Source organism: Nyctereutes procyonoides, unplaced genomic scaffold (assembly GCF_905146905.1).
Source record: "Nyctereutes procyonoides isolate TBG_1078 unplaced genomic scaffold, NYPRO_anot_genome, whole genome shotgun sequence".
Taxonomy (NCBI): domain Eukaryota; kingdom Metazoa; phylum Chordata; class Mammalia; order Carnivora; family Canidae; genus Nyctereutes; species Nyctereutes procyonoides.
The window spans coordinates 2,168,192-2,189,942 of NW_026575155.1; the positions used below are offsets into that span (position 1 = coordinate 2,168,192).

The window sequence follows — 21,751 nt, forward strand, 5'->3', positions numbered from 1 at the left end:
ATTTCTTTGTGTCATCTTCAATTTCTTTCATCAATGTTTTATAGTTTGTGGTGTAGAGGTCTTCCACCTCTTTGGTTAGTTTTATTACTAGGTACCTTATTTTGTTGTTGTTGTTGTTTAAAGTAATAAATGCACTTTGAATTGATCTATGGATAAAAACTACTCAGTGCAGGTCAGTAACCATGTCAGTCCCTACCCCTAGAGCCATGTCCTGTAAAGTCTTCCGGACCTTGGTTAACAGGCTATTTGCATGATTTCATATCATCCACAGTATTAGAAAAATAAGGCATTATATCAGTTTAGATAAAATGTACTGCTGGCAGCCAAATCCAGTTCCTTATATTCCATATTTTTTATATAGAACTTCTGCTTTGTTGATGTCAGCTTCCATGGCATCTTCATTGGAAGTCTCTTTCAGCTGATTCCAGGCATCCCACTGGCCTTGTCTTTGAGATTCAACAGCCCAGGCTGTTCTGTGTCTATGTCATCCACAGTTGCTTGTTTGTAGTGGCTATAGATGAACAACGTCTCATCATCTACTGGTTTGCAAGGATTCTAGAGAGTCCATGGAGGCAGTGAAGAGTAGAAAGCAATAGCATATGATGTGACTCAGATATCTTGCTGTTTTGGGTGCAGTTGTAAATAGTTTAAATTCCTTAATTTCTCTTTCTGTTACTTCATAATTGTGTATAAAAATGCAACAGATTTCTTTGCATTGATTTTGTATCCTGCAACTTTGCTAAATTTGTATTCAGTTCTGGCAGTGTTTATGGTGGATTCTTTTGAGTTTTCAATACAGAATATCATATCATGTGCAAATAGTGAAACTTTTACTTCTTCCTTGCCAATTTGGATGCCTTTTATTTTTATTGTCTGATTGCTGTGGCTAGGACTTCCATTACTATGTTAAATAACAGTGATGAGAGTGGACATCCCTGTCTTTCTCCTGACTCTCGGAGAAATGGAGAAAAAGCTCTGTTTTTCCCCTTTGAGTATATCAGCTGTGGGTTTTTCATATATGCCTTTTATTATGTTGAGGTATGTTTGTTTCCTCTATCTCTACTTTGTTGAGGTTTGCTTTTTTTTTTTTTATCAGGAATGGATGTGGCATTTTGTCAAATGTTTTTTTTTCCTGCATTTGTTGAAATGATTTTTATCCTTTCTTTAATTACTGTGGTGTATCATGTTGATTGATTCAAGAATAGTGAACCACCCTTGCAACCCAAGAATAAGTCCCACTTGGTTGTGGTGAATTATTTATTTAAATTATTGTTAGATTTAGTTTACTAGTATTTTTCTGAGAATTTTTGCATCCATGTTCATAACAGATATTGGCTTATAGCTCTCTTTTTTAGTGAAGTCCTTATCTGGTTTTAATATCAGGGTAATGCTGACCTCTTAGAATGAATTTGGAAGTTTTCCTTCCTTTTCTACTCTTTTGGAATAGTTTGAGAAGAATAGATATTAATTCTTTTTAAATGTTTGGTAGAACTCAACTATGAAGCTCTCTGGCCCTGGAATTTTATCTGTTGGGAATTTTTTGATTATTGATTCAATTTCTTTTCTGGTTATCAGTCCGTTCAGGTTTTCTATCTCTTCTTGTTTCAGTTTTAGTAGTCTATATGTTTGTAAGAATTTATCCATGTCTTTTAGTTGTTCAATTTCTTGGCATATAGTTTTTCATAATATGCTCTTATAGCTGTATTTCTGTGGTGTTGTCATTGTTTCTGGAGATTTTCTCTGACCTTTCTTCTCTTTGTCACTTTTGGTGTCTCTTTTCTACTCAAAGAGCCCCTTTTAATATTTCTTGCAGGGCTGGTTTAATGGTCACGGATTCCTTTAGTTTTTGTTTGTCTGGGAAACTCTTTATCTCACCTTCTACTCTGAAGGATATCCTTGCTGGATAATATTCTTGGCTGCAGATTTTTCTCAATCCATATTTTGAATATATCATGACACTCCCTTCTGACTTGCCAAGTTTCTATTGAGAAATCTCCAGGTAGCCTTATGGGTTTCCCCTTGTAAGTCAAGGACTTCTTTTGTTAGAATAGATTTAGGTATTACCTAAGGGATACTTAAGGGAGGAATGGTATGGGTATTGCAGTTTATATCATCTTTTATCTAGGTTTCTGTTAGGGAACACTATCTTACTCATTTTCCTACACTGGACAAATGCCTACTATTAGCACTCTGCTTTCCAGAGATATTATGACTCAGATTTAGTTTCCTGGGGCTATAGGATATTTGCACTATCAACTGGGGTTAATTTTCACTGTCCTTTTACTTCTCTTTATCTCAGTGAGTTTCCTTCTTCTTAGAGCCCAGTGTATATGAAATAAAAATGGCACATCACCCTGGATGATTCTTCAACTTCAATTTCCTTCTATTTTATGGTTATACAACACTGAGTTACTTTACAGTGGCTTTCCTACTTTTACCATTACCAAACCATTCCATAAGATGTTATCAGTTTTAAGAAAAATATTTTTGAATTATACTTCTCAGAATAGTGACAACAACATTTGGCAAAATATTCATTCTGAAGATATATGGATTATTAATATGAAATGAGCCACCTGGGTGGTTCAGTTGGTTAAGCATCTGCCTTCAAATCAGGTCATGATCCCAGGGTCCTGGGATCAAGCTCCGAGTCATGTTCAGCAGGGAGTCTGCTTCTCCCTCTCCCTCTGCTCCTCTCTCTGTTTGTGCTCTTTCTCAAATAAATAAATAAAGTCTTTTGAAAAAATGAATGTGAAAGCACTTAGATTCCTCTTTGTCTTAGTTAAGATATCACAGTATTTGGCTAGTTTGCTCCAAAATTATAATCCTATTTTAGGGTTATAATTCTTTCCCTGAAGATGTTTATCTTCCCTATTTTTCTTATTTTGTTTTTACCATCAGTAAGTTTTAATAGAGAATCAGGAGATAAACTGTTTTTATTCAATGCTTTACATATCATTTGTTTCTGAACACTCATTTTAAGAGTAAATAATCATTTTAAATACATATGATTCATTTCTACCCTCTTTTTTGTATTCATTTGAATACATGACAACCAACTATAAATGCTCTGAACAATAGTAAATTAATAAATCATTTGATGACATTCTGATTCCTATCTTCCAGCCTGCCTCCACTTCCTATCCTGACTACATGAATGTGAAATAAATGATTGACTATAATTTTAAAAATAAAAGTTTAACACACTTTAAAAAGTTTTGTTAGGATAAACAGTTAAAGATTTTTAAAAATGAGTTTTCAATTTGTTTAAAAAGAAAAGTGTTTGAGAAAGCATATATTTTGCTCAGTAATAGCCCTCTCTTAATTTCAAGATTAATTTATATCTCCTTCATACATTTCTTATTTATATGCACAGCATTAAAATAAAACTTATTTTGGGGCTATCATGTTGAAGCCCTTTACAGTTGTGTGTGTATCGGGGGGTATATAATTCTTTTTTTCTGGAAAAATAATTAATGAAGAGGAAATAAAAATGAAATAAGGAAATCTTTCATAAATCACAGTATACATTAGTGTCATGAGTAATTCAAACCAAGCACTACAAAGAAGATAGGGAGAACTGATTCATCCAGCTCAGGAATACTTGAAGAAGAAATTTGAAAAGGTCCTTGCAAAGTACATTTTATATGGATTGATGAAGATAGCTGGGGCTTGCATGAAAATTACAAACAAATGCACAAACAATAAAGTTGAACAAAGGAAGAGACAAAAAATGAGCAGAGATTGAGACAGAATAGATAACACATCTCATTCATATATTTTTCTTTGAATTATCTAAGCACAGGATTAGTTTTTATCACATATAATAAATGCCTCAAGCAACATTTCTCAAGTAGAAAAATTACCTACATCTAAACATAATTAAGATATACCTTGAGTATATTTAAATTGCAGATTCTTAATTCACATTCTATACCTATTGAGTCAGAGTCTCTGGGTCTGGAATTCAGTTTAATATCTGTACTTGGCACACACACACACAAATCCAAGTGACTTCTGCCCACAAGAGTTTTAAAACTACTCATGTCTTTGTGTCTATACCAAGATGAGAAATATTCACTATATTGATTGTGGTAAGTCCAGTCAGTGTGCTGTATACCTTAAACTTGTACAGTGTTCTATGTCATTATATCTCCATAAAACAGAAAGGAGGAAAATAAAAGCATTCATCCAAAGTGTAGTGCACAATGTCTTTAATATTCTTGATTCAATATCCTGTGCAATATTCATAAGATTCTAAATTAATATTTAAAGTGGTATTGTTGGGACATCTACGTTGTTCAGCAATTAAGCACATGCCTTCTGTCCAGGCATTACCCTGGCGTCCCAGGATCGAGTCCCACCTCAGGCTCCCTGCATAGAGCCTGTTTCTCTCTCTGTCTAAGTCTCTGCCTCTCTGTGTGTGTCTCAAATAAAATAAATAAATAAATAAATAAATAAATAACTTTTTAAAAAAAGTGGTATTGTTAAGACCTAAACAATTTAGAAGATGTTTCCTAAGTGAAGCTGGTTTTCTTAGAAATAGGAAGTATATTTGAATTTACATATCAGGAGAATGAAGACCAAAACTCTCCTTAAATTTCTAACAAAGATAATTTTCTTAATCTATAATAATTTTAATAGTGCATTGACTTTGCATTGCTTGCTAATTTTATAGTTAATAAATCTACCAATGAATCTACAAATCCATGTTAACAAATGATTATATTTTAGCAACAGAGAGTTGATGCAGAAGGATATGATTTGTATAAGTCATGAAACTTCATCCAGGAGTTTACAAACTAGTTGAGAATACAAGAGAAAACTTGAAAGAGTAGAAGAAAGTTGCATGATATTAGTTTTAAATGCTGCTGCTCTTCAGAGGTTAAGGAGGAACACAGAGGTTTTTTTGTTTGTTTGTTTTATTTTGTTTTGTTGTAGTAAAGTCGAATTTCAGTAAGTCACTGAGCTAAGTAAGATCTGGATTATATGACTTACCCATTACAAAAAAACACCAAAATAGTCACTATCCCATAATTTAGAGGAAAAAAATAAAATATCAAATATCAAATGTTTCATAATAATCTAGTACTTGTCATTTAACTTCTTCTAGTTTAACATGGGATTTCATAAAATATTATACTTCAATAGCACTTCATCTAAATTTCATTTTCAGTAAATCTAATTTTCTTACTTTTATAAAAGTTGTCCATAGTGCTGAGCAAACAAGAAACTGGCTTCTAGATGATGCTTGGTCTCGTTCCCACTTATTTTAAAAATTTGATCTTTCTTCAGAGGATAAGTTTTGCTGTCATATTATGACAATATATGGAATATCTTTAATTTGAATTTATTTAACATTCTTTTTTATTTGAAATAAATATTGCTGAATTTTTAACATCAATTTAAATCTGAGAGCCTTAATATGGATTCCTGTAATTTTATATTTCACTTTTATATTTCTGTTATTATTAGGGGGCAGAAATAGCTAATTTACACTGCATTTTAGCATAATCTAGAATGTAGTTAAAGTCAAAGAAAGTTAATGCATTTGCTTATTTCTCCTTTATTTTTAGATTACAGGCTTATATACTTTTAGATCAAGGCTTAGGTGTCCCCTTGATTCAGATTTACCTCTTTCTACCTCTACTATTTTCTGATATATTAAGAACAGAAAAGTAGACTAATGATAAATAATAAGATAAAGAGACATACTGCTGACAAATGGGGCCAACTTCCAAACTCATGCTCTTAGGACTGCTTCCTCATCTAAAAATTATTTATTGTAGTTGATTGAATTATTATAATCTTCTTTTCAATTATGTCTCCATTTAGCAATTGCATAGAATTGAAGAGCAATTGCATTCCAATTGAAATTATTTCTGATAGTACTTGCTGTAGGGCAAACCCATTGCACTAGGTCCATCAGGTATGTATGTATGTATGTAATTACTCTAAGGTGTATTCAGGTAAGTAACTAATGCATGAATCCAAGGAAGGCAGTAGAGACTGGTATTTCTCTAATTCTCTTTTCTAGTAGATACTGAAGGAAAACATTTTTATTACTGTGTATATGATACACCTAAGTGTTTGGGCATGTGTTCAATACAGACATGCACACAAGTCCCTCTAAGTCAAATAGTAATGACTTGATTATTAATTCTAAATTATGTGTTTCACAGCACAGACTATCAGTGAGAAGTTCCAGTTTATTATTCTAGACAGTAAGTAGCCAAAATGTTCGCGAATTCTAGGTTTGCATCTCAGCCATGGAAATATTTAGCAAATTTTTGAACAAGCTGAGTGTTCATTTCCATGCAATGAGCAATGATTATGAAGCTTATCTTCTCAACACTGGAGAATCCCCACTTGGCTCTCAGGACTCTAAAGCAATCCTATGACCATGTACTCTCACCTACAATGTACAGAATGCAGTTTTACTAAATAGCAACATTAGTAAAGACGCTGAACTTCTCAGGTGGGAAAAAATGTTAATTTTGGCATGGAGTGTCTTAGCATCTAGACAAGTCTTACCACTTCTTAATCCATAGTTTTCATACATTCATGTGACAATTTTGAATGTCTACACCCAGGAAGCTGGCAAAAGATACAGCCAGGAAATTATATATGGAGAAATAAATCAATATGTACATTTTTAAATGACATTTTCTAGAGCCTATCTTCAAAAGTTAAACATTGAAGTAGAAAGAGACTGATATTTTATTATTAAACAATCTTTGTGAATAACAAAGGAAATTATGGAATCTTGGCTGTCTTAGCTGTAATGATTAAGAGAAATTTGAATGCTGATTACTCACTGATTTCCACCAACTCAATTATGTCATTGTGTAGAATTTAGGCATAACTAAGCTTTCCCTAACTTGTCTAAGAAGGAAATTGTGAGAGAGAACTTAAAAATATGAGGCAATAAAGATACTGCATAATTTTATACCTTTATAATTTTAAGTTAGGATAGAAAACAAAATTGAATTAAACTGTTATTGATAAAGTAGAAAACCATGGCAGTCTAAGTATATTTTGGGGTTTTACATGCTTAAAAGTATCCTAGTAGCCTTTTAGATTTATAAATTAGCTGGCCCTTTATCCTTGTTGTTTATCTTGTTGCCCTACTGTACCATGGAGCTTACCAAGATGAGCTCTAAGTGTTCCAGGTTTGCTTTCCTGAATCTTATAGACATTCCTGTAAAACTAGTGTTCTCTTAGTCTATGGCCAGCTTTCAACTACTGGTGTGTTGCTTATCTTTTTGACATTTTTCTTTGGGAAGCTGCGAAGAAATTTTGTAACTCTCAAATTGCTTATAAGTAAGATAATCTCAAATTTAGTGAGAATCCAAAGACAGTATGTGTGTAGGTTGATTTTCCAGCTCTGAAGTCAAGCTGTTAGGGTCCAAATCTTGATGCCATCTTTTTCTTTCTCATTTTTTTCTTTAAGATTTTATTTATTTATTCATGAGAGAGAGAGAGAGAGAGAGAGAGAGAGAGAGAGGCAGAGAAGCAGGCTCCATGCAGGGAGACTGACGTGGGACTCCATCCCCGGTCTCCAGGATCATGCACTGGGCTGAAGGTGGCACTAAACCGCTGAGCCACCCGGGCTACCGGATGCCATCATTTTCTGATTAGTTTTGTTTACTTACACTCTCTTGCTTTTCTCTTGTCATCTGCAAAATAAATATGATAGTAATAGTAACTCTATAAATTATCAAGTGAAGGTTAATTTAACTAATAAATTAAATTTGCTTACAGCAGAGGTTGGTGCAAAGCACGTACACAGTAGGCATCATTAATATTACATTGTTTTATTTTGCATGATGAGGCAGCAAATAGTTATTAAATGCTTAATCTTAAATAAGGAACTTTAATAGAACCAGAAATTAAAATATACTTATTGGCATAGGCTATTAGGAATATAAAGTTTCTTTTTTTTTTAAGATTTTGTTTTTATTTATTCATGAGAGACACACACAGAGAGAGGCAGAGACACAGGCAGAGGGAGAAGTAGGCTCCTCACAGGGAGCCTGATGTGGGACTTGATCCTGGACCTCGGATCACACCCTGAGCCAAGGCAGTTGTTCAACCGCTGAGCCACCCAGGGTTCCCAGGAATATAAAGTTTTAATCTCACTGTTTCTTAAGTGGATTTGAAGCAGATGAATGTATACATATTTTAAAACACATTATCATAGGGTCACCTGGGTGGATTAGTCAATTGTGCATTTGCCTTCAGCTCACATCATGATCCTAGGGTCCTGGGATTGAGCCCCATGTCCAGCACCATGCTCAGTAGGGAGTCCACTTCTCCTCCTCTCTTTGACCCTTCTCCCTGCTCATGCTCTTGATCTCTCTCACTCTTTCTTTTTCAATAAATAAATAATCTTTTTTTTAAATTAAAATACATTATCACATAGTTGTGAAAATACTTCTTATTACAACAGTACCTAGTACATTGGTAAAAACTGATTGAATACAACCTAACTATTAACACAAATTATTGCTTAATTACCAAAAAGAAAAGAAAAAGACAAATATAAAAAAAAAACAAGAAGAAAAATCCATAGTGTCAAGAAAACACCAAGGCTGCTCACCTACTCTTTTCATTATTCTTCAAATTTACCACTTATAAAAAACTAAATGAGATCAATTTTGCTGAAATGCACAGAACATTGTCTGGCATCTCACAGATATTCCAGAATGCTCATCTCTGTGCTTTACTCTCAACCGGCTGGGATGTAGCATTATTGAGGCCGGTGATATTTTGGCACCACTAGGTGAATTAGGTGATAGTTTTATTTTACTCACTATGGAAATTTTACATATTGAAGAAGATGTTCATCTGCTGTGTGAATGGGTTACATGGGACTTGGTAGAAGACAATGGTTAAAAAAGAACATTCAAGAGCCAAACCATTTGTGTTCATCAGACTGGATCATTTATTGGCTCTGAGAGGTTAGGCCATTTAGCTCTCTTTCTGAGCTTTCCCTTGTGAGGATCAGAAGAGTTAATATATAAGGTATCGCTTATAGCTCCTCAGCTTAATAATTAGAGTGTTTGCCATTATCTTATTACTATTATCATCATGATCATTATGAATTACCCCGTGTCCTTATCAGAGAAAGTCAAGTGGAAAGACTGATATTCTACTTCTCAAGGGAAAAAAAAATACATTAGAGCTAAAAAGCATTTAACTCTGATGCTTGAGTACTCAAAAGATTTTTGTTTATCTCTTTGCTCATATTTTCTTTATTATTTAGTCTATTTTTTTCCTTTACTCAGGGGTTTTGGTATTGGGTAGTGGTTCTGCTAGACTGGTCAAGGTTCATACCACAGGCAGTGGATTTTATCCAGATAGTTCCTGGTTTCCTCCTTTTTTAAATAAATCAGATTCATGGCTGGGGTTGATAGGAGGGCTTCTGTCCATTGGCATATGGCATTGTAGCCACAGGCCTCTTATTAAAGCTTGAGAGAAAATGGTGATTACTAGTGTTTGTGGCCAAATTTTGTGCATGCCTACCCGCTGGGTTGTTTGGATACCAGGAAATTATGGACTGTATGATTCGAATTAGGATAAGATATTAAACCTTTGGAGCCATTCTGTAGCAGAGACTGTGCTGTAAAAGAATATTGGAAAGTACCCCTTTGACCAAGTCAGTGAGATTAGCTTAGTCATGAGAATTCCAAGTAAGTTTTCTGACCTTGAGATGTAGATACAGCGCCAAAAAATATCCTCAGGAGACCAAGGAGAGATGCTGATCTTTACTATAATGAGAGGGTTTCAGTGCTAACGTAGTCATCTAACTCAACCCCATCATTTCCAGGCCTTAAACATTTTAGCTATTTGTCTCAGAAAATGGAAGAAATTCCCTCAATATTATCAGAAATGTTGTGTCATGCCTGTCCTTTCAGTTCAGACACTGACTTCGTTTTCTTCCTTTAATAAAAATGTTTTTATTCAACTTTCCTAAACATATTCTTTAGGTAGTCATGACTGATAATAGCCCTTAATTGTGCCGGATGCCCCAGGATTCCATTTTTGTGTAATTTCCATGGCAATGTGCATATGCTGACTGCTGCCCATCAATCTGCACCTCCACTCCTGGTGGTTCTGCTTGGTTCTTCCTGTGTTAAACCACTTCCTGCCTTTTGTGGAGGTTGTTTTCTTTTCACCTAGCAAAGTAATTACTGTCACCTTGGAAATTAAATGCAAGGACAAAGTGCTTTAATGGCTCTAATACTCAGAAGACACAATGTCTTTTCATACAATTTCATATGTGAGAGAAAGAACAACACCATTAATTAACTCAATGGATTGAGTTTTGTCTGTGTAATGGGCAGGACATCAAGAAAGGTGTATGTCTTGCTGTGGAAGTAAGAGCAGATGCTGAGGCAGGGCTCAGTGGTTCTTTTTCAGCCTGTGTGGACTTCACTTGCATCCTAGAATAATTGTTGCCCTCTTTTTTAGGTAAAGGTTCATGTTTTATTCAGCCACAAAGACAACTTTTACCAGGATACTAAATATCTATCGGCTATTATCCTCTCTCATGAAAAGTGTAATACATTGATGGGATGAGAACTGGGTGTTATACTATATTTTGGCAAATTGAACTGAAATTTAAAAAAAAATTAAAGGTTGTAAATCAAAGAACTTTTGATTAATTTTTGAGGCAATGGGGTATTCATTCATCTATGGCTACATTAAGCTTGTGTTTTAAAATTTTCATAAGAACTTGATGAACCTCTTTGTTTATCTAAGCTTTAACTTTCCCTCTTAAAAAAAAAAAGATTTATTCATTTCAGAGAGAGAAAGAGAGCATGTGCAAGATCGGGGGAGGAGAGAGAGAATCTTAAGCAAGCTCCACCCTGGGGCTCAATCTCATGACCCTGAGATCATGACTTGAGCCAAAACCAAAAATCAGATTCTCAACTGACTGAGTCACCCAGGCGCCCCTAAACTTTCTCTTTTTAAGTCCTGTATACCAATCATAGTCCTATGTAACATCTTACTAGATTGTTTTACAAAGGATGGCCTATTCTGGCATGACTTTGTGCTAGGATTCAGATGCCTAGTGCCCAGTTTCCAAGTTATGTCTCAACCTGAAACAAGGTAGCTTTGGTAACATCCTTATTATCTGTCCTTCATATGTATCTTCAAACCCATAGCTTCCCAGATTGTGAATGAACTGTGCATGCTACTTGCCAGCAGACTTAAGAGAGGTTTTCACAAGCCAATGCCAGCCTGATGTAGGACCCAGCGGTATAAGACATCATAACAGACACCCATGGATACTGGGATTAAAATCCCTTGAGAAACATCTTTCTTTGACCCACACACACTGTGTGACTTGGACGGTTCTATTCACGTCTGAGCAAGAGCATGAGTGAATGGATCCCCTTACTTACATAGTTATTTCTATGTTTCTATGTGTCCTTTCTTCATCAGGAGGGCTACGAAGAAAGCATCAGACTACGTGGGACAACGTTTGTTGGCTAGTTTCTTGTTTTGTTTCATTTTTAATAATAAGGCCACGTATCTAGTATATAATTTCCCTAGGGCTGCCTTAACAAAGTACTACAAACTGTCTGGCTTAACCATAGATATTGATTCTCTTACAATGTCAGAGGCCAGAAGTCTGAAATCGGGGTGTTAGAAGGCCATGTTAAAGTCTTAATTCTACATTAAAAAAAAAAAAAAAGATACTCTTTTTTTTTTTAGATTAACTGTCCAACTGAAGACACCAAAGGTCAGCACACTTTCTGACATCTTAATTCTTCTCTCTTGATAGAAAACAGGGCCCTTTAAAGCAAGTATCCACCCACAGAATAGATACTGTCGATAATAAGTATACTGAGAGTAAGCCCTCTCCAAGCAGGGGGTTGGATGCTGTAGAATCCCAGTTTCAACTCCTTTCATGAAAAATCAAAGAGCAAGTATGATCTCCATGCCTAATGTGAGCAAGCAGGACATGCTCTTCAGCAGCCTTCCTCCATGACTGGGACTCAGACTTCTAATAGAGTACTATCCAACTCTTAACATCAAAAGAAGAGTCTTGGTCCTCTTTGCCCATCTCCTTTAGATTACAGTACTCTACATTTTCAATTTGCCCTTTGTAACTCTATTTTTTGCCCTGGGAAACTGACTTTGTGGGCTGTCTCAAAAGGCTGCATTAATCTTGGCCTCTAATTGGCTTCAAGCTGCTTGTGAGAAGCACTAGCAAGCAAGAGAATGGAAGGTGGAAAAAGAGTGAGAGGGTATTTATTGAGTTCTCTCCTGTTGGATATCAGTAGGCTGACGGTGCTGCTTTACCAAAAGCCACAGCTTCTCCTAGGCACCCCACTGGGTGCAGTCTCTTTTTCAAACAGTTCTGTTAAATGTTTCTTCTTCTAAACTTTCCAAGCCAACGAATAAATTCTCCTTGCCAAAGTTCACTGGTTTGTCCCTGTTTGGTTTCACTAAACTCTGCCATAACTTTGCAATTAGTCTCTTTATTAAATACTCAATTACCTAATTTAAGTATCACCTTTCTTTCTTTCTGGCAACCCAGACTAAACCAGACTGGTTGCTAGACCAGAAAACAAGGCTTTAATTTTATTGATTTATTCCTGCATGTATGCATCAAGCTTGTTATGCATCGAGTCAACCATTTCTGCCTTTCTTTTTTTCCCTTTATTTTTAGATATAATTCACATTTCTTCAAGTTCACACCTTGAAAGTGTACAATATGTTTAGATATTCACATGGTTGTGTGATCATTACCACACTCTAACCCCAGCACATTTTCAACATCACCCAAAGAAACTCAGTAGTCACTGGCATTTGCTCCCCATCCACCCATGCCATAGCTCCTGGAAACACTAATAAACTTTCTATAGATTTGCCTCTTCTGAATATTTTATGTCACAGGATAATACGAGATGTGACCTTTTGTGTCTGGCTGCTCTCACTTAGCATAATGTTTTCAAAGTCCATTCATGTTCTGTTATGTATTAATTAGTACTTCACTCCTTTCTATTGCCAAATGATGTTCCATTATATGGATATACCACTTTTTATTTATACATTCATCAAATCATGGATATCTGAGTTATTTTCACCTTTTAGCTATCATGAATAATACCACTATGAACATTAATGTACAAGTATTTGTGTAAACAAATAGAAAAATGTTGTCAGTTCTTTAGGGTATATACCTAGGAGCAGAATTTCTGGCTTATATGGTAATTCTACATTTAATTTTATTTAGAATTTTCAGGCTCCTTTTTAAAGCACTTTCATCACTTTACATTCCCACAAGCATTTCTTTTTTAGGAATATGAAATTTCCCAGATGAATTCTCATTTTATCTAAATTACCATGAGAACATTCATAGAATTTCCTTATAATTCTTATTTATATAATCTCAATAGTGATATTCCTCTTCTTATTCCAGATTTTAGTAATTTGCATCTTGTCTCTTTTTATAATGGCCATTTTGGCTACAGCAGAGTCAATTTAGATCATCTTTCCAAAGAATTATCTTTTGGCTTTGTTGATTTTGTCTATTATTTTTCTATTCTCTGTTTTCTTTATTTCCACTCCAGTCTTTACTGTTTCCTTCCTTCTGGACCCAATAATTCATCCAGTTTTTGCTAAGGGTATCTGTGTGCAATTGGGGCACACCTCCAACTCCCAGACAGGCAGTTGAAAACTCTGACCTTGTCCTCACTTCTTGCTTTCCCAGGGCCTCCTGGTTGGTAAGCCCATGCTGAGAGCTTAGCCTTTCTCATACACAGCTTCTTGAAAATAGAAGCTCTGTTTGGAATGTACACCACCATATCCCTGAGTGTGGACTTTTAGATCCTTAATAACATGCCAGAACTTTTGAAAATCCTTGTTGACATCTCATTTTATAACTTTCTTTTTTAAGTGTTATGCCTACTTATGATTTGTTCTAACCATTATCTCCTACCTCAGCCTTCCATGAAGTTAAAAAATTGCCTCTAAATATTTTCAACAAGTATCCCAGAGAAAAGGCTTTTCACACTGGGTAAGTTCCAAGTTAGGTCACATGAAGACAGAATTATAAGTGGGGTTTCCCACTGAACCACCTACCAGGTCAAATAATGATAGTTCTCTGGGAATGATACTGGTGGTTGCCATGCTGCCAATGTTCATGATTGAAGGCTCTTTGTTTTTGTCTACCCGGGTACTTAGAAAGGGGCATGAGAATGGAGCAAACTAAAATATCACAAAGTTCACAATTCTTTCTATTATTAAGATGATACACACACACGAGTTTCTGGAGTCTTAGAAGCCTTTGGTTAATTTCAAGAGTTAAAAAAAAAATTAGTTCTGATTATTTCTGCCGTTCTTTCATTGCCTGTATGAGGGAAATTATTTTCAAAGGCTCTTTCTCTCACTGATATCATTTATCTTTCATATCACAATAGAATTTAATACCACTAGAAATGAAAATATTTTTATTAGCACTCACTAGTAAGTACTAATTATAAGATAAAAATAAGTTTTATTTCATATATATGATTTAAATCCAATTTATACGTAAGACTTAATCTTCCGCTTAACATCTTGGGAAATGTTCTTCAGTTTTCATAAAGCCATGGTGTTTTCTCCTAAGTAACAGAATTTAACTGTAATTGGATACAGTTCTGATCCTTACTACTTTTCTTCAAAACGTATCTTTCCTCTAAACTCTCTGATAATTTATAGTTATCTGATGCTTGCGATTATCTTCCGTCTGAAGTTTAAGACTCAAGAGATGACTTATAAGCCTATAAGTATTTTGATGTATATCTCCTATAAATTAGGTATGGTAGCCTCATATTATTCTATGAAGTTGAAACAATTCCTTTCTTTCTCTCAAACTTACAGGTTCCTGGTAAGCACTTAAGTGATGTTGTTTGCTTTGGCTACATCACACCATACTAGTCTCAAGTCTTTTTTTAGGGTATGATTTCTGAAATTGCATATTCCAAACCTAGAAGGCAGTGCTCATATGCCCCAAAGTGGATTCTATACATATTTTATATTTGATAAGCCCATTTTAGTAATGTATGTTTTCCTTTTAGTCACTGGACAGGAATGTAAAGCCAAGATCTTCATGAAAAACACATTCATGTTTAATTCCTTGTGTGTTATTGCCAAAGGAAAGTAATCTCTGTAGATGAATGTCTATTTCATTATTTTTCCATGAGCACCATCAAATTTCCTATTTTTGCCATTTTTAGACAAGGGTCTTCCTAGGGGATTATCTTCCAAGAGCAATATGATACTGACTTACCCCTTTCCCCTTAATCACATAGTGTGATAGAATTTTCAAACTTCTTCATAGAAATTAGTGAGTGACTAATTATAACTATCTCAACCTAGAAATGCTCTGCCACAGTCACTACAACATATATCATATCTGTCACCAGCATTACTAGGATAACTACTAAGAGAAAAATTGATTTATTTATGTCAATAATAGCTGCCTAAATGGAAATCACTCATTTGATAAACATTAGAATATAAGCTCCATGTAGTATTTATGTTTCATTCAGCACCAGGTTACCAGACCTTAAGCACAATTCCTTATGCATGATGGTATCCAAAAGCATAGGGTAAATGATTCCAATGCTCGAACTCTATTCCATTAACTCAAACATAATTTGCCTCTTGAGCACAGGATCACATTCTCCTGCCTCTGTATTTTTTCCCATAATAATACTGTAAATATCTTAAAAATTTTGCAATTTATAAAAATACTTAAACACTAAATTTTCCTATGAGGCCGCTCTGGAGTGGTCATGCATTCTTTTTTTTTTTTTTTTTTTAAGATTTTATTTATTTATTCATGAGAGACACACAGAGAGAGGGAGGCAGAGATAGAGGCAGAAGGAGAAACAGGTTCCATGCCTGATGTGGGACTTGATCCTGGAACCCCGGGATCAAGACCTGAGCTCAAGGCAGACACTCAACCACTGAGCCACCCAGGTGTCCCATGGCTGTGCATTCTTATCATAGTTTTACTGATAATCACATTTAGAGGTGGAGAGTTTGAGTGGGATTTATCTAAGAGTCACAAGGTGAGAAAATGTGAAGAAGATGATTCAATCTCAGGGTTTATGACCTCCGAGGCTCTGTGTATTTCATTATATCCATATGCTTTCAGTAACATTTTTCAAAATTTGTAATGTTATCTTTCTAATATTTACTTTATAAGACCCCTTGATTTCTGCTCTTTACCTAGCTTTGGATAGAGACAAGGTTTTGCTGATCTAATGCTGCATAGTAAATCACCCTAAAACTTGGTAACTTAAAAAATATATTTATTATAATGTAGATTAACTGAGTTTAGCTTACCTCTTGCTTGAAGTATCTCCTAAGATGACAGTCAGAGGGTGACCAAAGGAGAGTCACTTGAATGTTCGACTGAACTGGGCCATCCAAGAGTTTCTTCAATTACATGTCTGCTACTTATGGTAAAATTTCTGAAAGAGCTAGTGAAAGAGCTTTATTTTTCATAGCTTGTTTGAATTTCCTAACAGCTTGGAATATCAGAGTAGTTGAAAGTTTTAAATGACAGCTGGCTTCTCATGGAGTACACACTCCAAGAGAACAAGGAAGAAGCATGTCACATTCTATCATCTACCCAGTACCAGGTCTGAATCTTTGTGGGTAAAGACTATACAAACATGTGAATACTGAAAAGTAAGGTTTTTTGGGGACCCTCTTTAGAAACTAGCTATCTGAGATCCCTGGGTGGCGCAGCGGTTTAGCGCCTGCCTTTGGCCCAGGGCGCGATCCTGGAGACCCGGGATCGAATCCCACGTCGGGCTCCCGGTGCATGGAGCCTGCTTCTCCCTCTGCCTGTGTCTCTGCCTCTCTCCCTCTCTCTCTCTCTGTGACTATCATAAATAAATAAAAATTAAAAAAGAAAAAGAAAAGAAACTAGCTATCCTAGGCAGCATAATGATGAGCATATGTATGTAGAGCTGGGTGACCACTTTCCTTACCTGTAGAGTACATTTGACTTGTTTATTGGATGACCTTGGGAAAGTTACTTGATTTTTCTTGGCCTTAGTTTCTATACTTTTTGAAAATATACCAATTGTTTCCTTACTCAGTTCATGTACATTATAAATCATATTTAGATGAGGTAATCAGCAAGAATAAACTGCAAATTGTTAAATGTGATCTCATTTTTTTTTATATTGGCATGGAAGCCAATGTTGAAGAAGTTTTCCTCTTTGAAAACCAACACTTTCTTTACTGATAATTTCTCTTACTGATAATTTCTCCATCCTTAGTCATTATAAATTTTAGGTCCAATTGCATCATGTGAACCCATAGTCATCTCTACCACCCCTGGACTCCATGATCATGTGTATTCAAGAGACAGATTAAAAGAGTAAATTCACTTTCCAAAGCAACCAGAGATGGCTAATTATTTCTCCCTCCCTCCTTCTATATCAAAATGTCTCAAATCTGGTAAAAAAAAAAAATAGAGAGAGAGAGAGGCCTCAAGACCTTGCCTGGACAAAGTTATAAATTCACCACATTTACCTAAAATCATCTCAAGAATTATTCCAACAGATTCTTTTAGGATCAACAGTTTTGAATTAGATTGATTCCAGTAACCTAAGAAGGAAATGATACCTATTAAACAGCTAGCACAATCACAGGAGTTTTCACCTAATTGTTTAATTATCATTATCATTCACTCTAAGTTAGGGAAAAATGAGGACCTGAAGGTATAGAAAATAGGACAGTATCAGGTACATTTATTTGAAGGGAGAAAGGCAGAAAAAAGGGGGAGGAATGAAATGAATTTGAGGAAGCTTAGATTTTAAAGATAGCAATTCAATAGACTAAAACTCAATATAAAAAGAACTTTTAGATCCTGAACCAATCCTTAAGGCCAAACTTAATCACTGATTTCTTTCACTCATTGTGCTAAAAGAGATATCTGAATTATAGTTCTTCCTTTGAAACAAATGCTGATGGGAATGATTCAGTACAGGGAGAAATCATGGGGAAGAACCCAGAGAGAATATTTTTTAGGAAAATTATAATAATAAATATAATAATTATAATCCCATCTAATAATATGATGGGATGTTGTTTGGTCTTTGTCAGGAACACTGACAGACTCACCACTCTTAAAGGAAGGAAATCAAAGGGTGTGATTTCAGATGCAGGTGTCTTGATAGATTTGATGGTGGGCACATCAGGAAATTCTGCTTTGATTGATTTAATTTTCTTAGTGAAATGAAAATTCAGGCCATTGCCTGAGAGAGGAAAGGGAATAAGTGTTGGAGGTTTAAGGAAGGAGAGGAAAGTGTAAAACTCTGAAGGATATTTATGTCAAATAGGACCAAACAAGGGGATTAGTGTGGATGGTGGAAAAAAAAAAAAAAAGAGGTTTTGCCTTTCTCAACTCTGGAATTACATGCTACACTGGGCTGGAGCTGCTAATAGCCATCTTTCCAAACATGTGGAAAAGTGTGACTGAAAATAAAGCCAGCACTGAGAAAAGCAGCCCATATATAGAATACGGGATATAAAATTCTCACGATAGCTTTCAAGGACATGGAAGCAGCCAGGCTTGAACACAGAACTCCCCCTGAGCTTTTCTAGTTCACAAGTTCACAAATTTCTTTTTTGATCAAGTTAGTTTGAGATTTTGTGCTTTTGGGGAGGGTTTGTTGTTTTGTTTTGTTTTGTTTTTTGCCACTTGCAGTTAAAAGAGTACTTAAGACATCAGTTAATGAGGAGTATTAGGTCTTAAAATAAATTTTAAAAATGACAAAATTGGCTGTATAAAAAGATAATCCAGCAGCTTGATTATCTGGGTGGGTTTTAGAGTTGGAAAACTGAATATGATTCCTGGCCATTGCCCCTCAATGAGGTGTGTAAACTTTGGATTTGCTTAATCTTTCTGAGCTTCATATCTTCACCTGTTTATTGGATGTAATCATGGTAAAAACTACCAATTATTAAGTCCTTAAACATTATACCAATGTCTTATTCACATTATCTTAATTAAGTCATCCAAATCTCCAGTGAAAATTCTCCAATTTTACACGTGAGGAAAGTGAGATTAAGAAAGTCCGTAATTACCCTAATATTCACAACTAGTAAAGTGGCATTGAACCCATGGTTATGCTACCTCAACCGTAGAGTGACCATAAGTTTTAGTTCACTTGGGACTAATTCCAGTCTATGCCTGCGGTACCTGCATTCCATCTGATCTGCACACCCTTTCACTTGAAAAAAAATTCTTAGCTTGGACTATAAATTATATGTTTATTACTACACATTGGGTCTCTCAAGAAGCAGGCTCTGAGGTCAGAGATAAGCCTGGAGGAAGTTTACTGGGGAATGCTCTCTGGATCTCTACCAGAGGGGAAAGGAAAAGAAGCAAGATTCCCCAGAGAGAGGGAAAAAAGCCTCAGCCAATCCCAGATAGAGCTCCAAAGCTGCAAAGGCCCTTTGGAATTTTTATATTTGGAGCAAGGGTCTAAGCTGTTATACCACTGTATCATTACACTCAATGCATGGGGTCCAGTCCCCAGAAGGAGAGTGATCTTGGACAAGACAGTACTTTTACTTGAAGACCATTTTTTAAAAGATTTTATTTATTTATTCACGAGAGACACACACAGAGAGAGAGGCAGAGACACAGGCAGAGGGAGAAGCAGGCTCCATGCAGGGAGCCCAACGTGGAACTCAATCCTGGGTTTCCAGGATTACTCCCTGGGCTGAAGGCGGCGCTAAACCGCTGAGCCACCCGGGCTGCCCTTGAAGACCATTTCTCCAGAGAGTTGACAGCCAAGAGCTTTTCTGCTGGCAGCATTCCCAATAAAAAGAATTGGGGGAGTAAGTCCTTCAGAAGAAAGACTGGATATCATGTCACAGCATCCACCATAGCTATAAATTTTCCTTACACGTAAGGCGCTGCCTCTAGACTGTGGTTTCTCTATAAAGCTTTTCTGAGGATTAATGAAAATATATCTGCACTATATTTAAGAGTATATGATATATATGTATATATTCATACATATTTATGAATATATGTTTATGTATAAATATATATTTATGTATATATATTCAACAAATGGCAGCAGTAATTTAATTCAATATTGCATGGTACATTTTATAATGCACTATATGTGATCTATATTACATTATAATAATATGAATAGTATTATAAATTTATCACTTTAAAACCAGAAGTCTGAAATAAGAGAAAAATAGGATTTAAAAGAAATTTTAGGAATTTGTTTACTTTGAAGGATTGCCAAGAATAGCCCAGCACATTGTCCTGTCATATGATTTGTCACAAAACCTAAGAACTGATGAGGGCCATTTGAGCACAAGAATCTAGATATGAATAACTTAAAAGAACTCCATATGAAGACTAGTGGTAAAGGGAGTTTGTGTGAGTGGGCAAGCCATATGGCTGTTAAGTGCACCAGTGAAATCTATTATTCTCATCCTCTAAAGCTTTGAAACCATCAATGTCTTTAAAGACAAAGAGGGGAAAATGTTTTTCCCCTACCATATTACTGTCTTGTTTAAGAGCAAAGCCCAAAATTGAGGTAGACAGGACGGAGGTATATTTGGGAACCCCATTAAGCAACTTGGTTGACCATGTCTGCATTCTCACTGTGGTATTTGTTAACTCTACTCTTAAAAATGTGTGGGGATAACCAGGGCCTTCAAATAAACATATTAGTAGTAAAAGTTAAAGTCTATCTCCAATTAATCTGACATGATTTCAAATAAGGACAGCCCAACACTCCAGGGAATAGGCGGTAGGGTCTTTGGAGTATGCACACCCAGAACTACATATTTAGAATTTCCAAGCAAAACAACTTTAAAAGTTTTCCTTAGCATCTTAACATCCTTCCATAAGGAGCATCTCAGGTACTATATTTGCTACCTACCTTCATGTAGTAGCATCTTTGGCAATATGTCAACTGTTGGCTGACCCTCCCTTGCTCCAAGTGTGGCTGGCTACTTCTGTCGTCTCTTGCACTTCTGCTGGTAACTTAACAAGTTTGGAAGGCTTAGTTGAAGTCCATTCATAGACTGAGTGCATAAATTTGAAATTTAATGTTCAATTAGTAAATAATTTATTTTTAAAAAGATTTTATTAATTTTTTTGAGAGAGAGAAAGAGTGCATGCATGTGCAAGTGGGGAGAGGGGAGAGGAGGTGGGGGAGGGACAAGTAGACTCTGCACTAAGTTCTGAGCTTCTTCAGGGCTCTCAGGACTCAGATCATGACCTGAGCTGAAATCAAGAGATGCTCATCCCATTGAGCCTCCCCAGTGCCTCTGGCAAATAATTCAACTCTTACTTCAGTTTTCATTACTTGAACTCACATGAATTTTGTCTCAATTTTAATCCCTGATTCTATAAATTTTTCAGTGGTTGCTTTGGATAATAGGTATGTTTTGGAATGTACGTCTGAGTTTTCAAAAGGAAAGTAAAATGAAAGGTGATATTTTTTCTTGGAGTAGAATTCATATAAGTCATGTAGTATAAATAAAATTGATACAAATTTCCATATTAGCTCTGATTGATGAGAAAAAGATAAGATATTTTCAAACCTATCTTAAAAATAAACATACAATGGATTTTACTCTCAGGATGTCTTTTCATGGTTTCCGTCTCCAGGAGAGAACATGGCATTATTAAACCTTATGAACCCTTGACCCTGGTTCATATAAAGACAGTAAGAACAAGTCC

The 21,751-nt window shown here is 35.5% G+C and overlaps 1 pseudogene; it reads right to left on the reverse strand.

The window, feature by feature from the left end:
* Nucleotides 1-337: 337 nt before the first annotated feature.
* On the reverse strand, nucleotides 338-14,151 carry LOC129502005 (acyl-CoA-binding protein-like; annotated as a pseudogene).
* Between the last annotated feature and the right edge of the window lie 7,600 nt (nucleotides 14,152-21,751).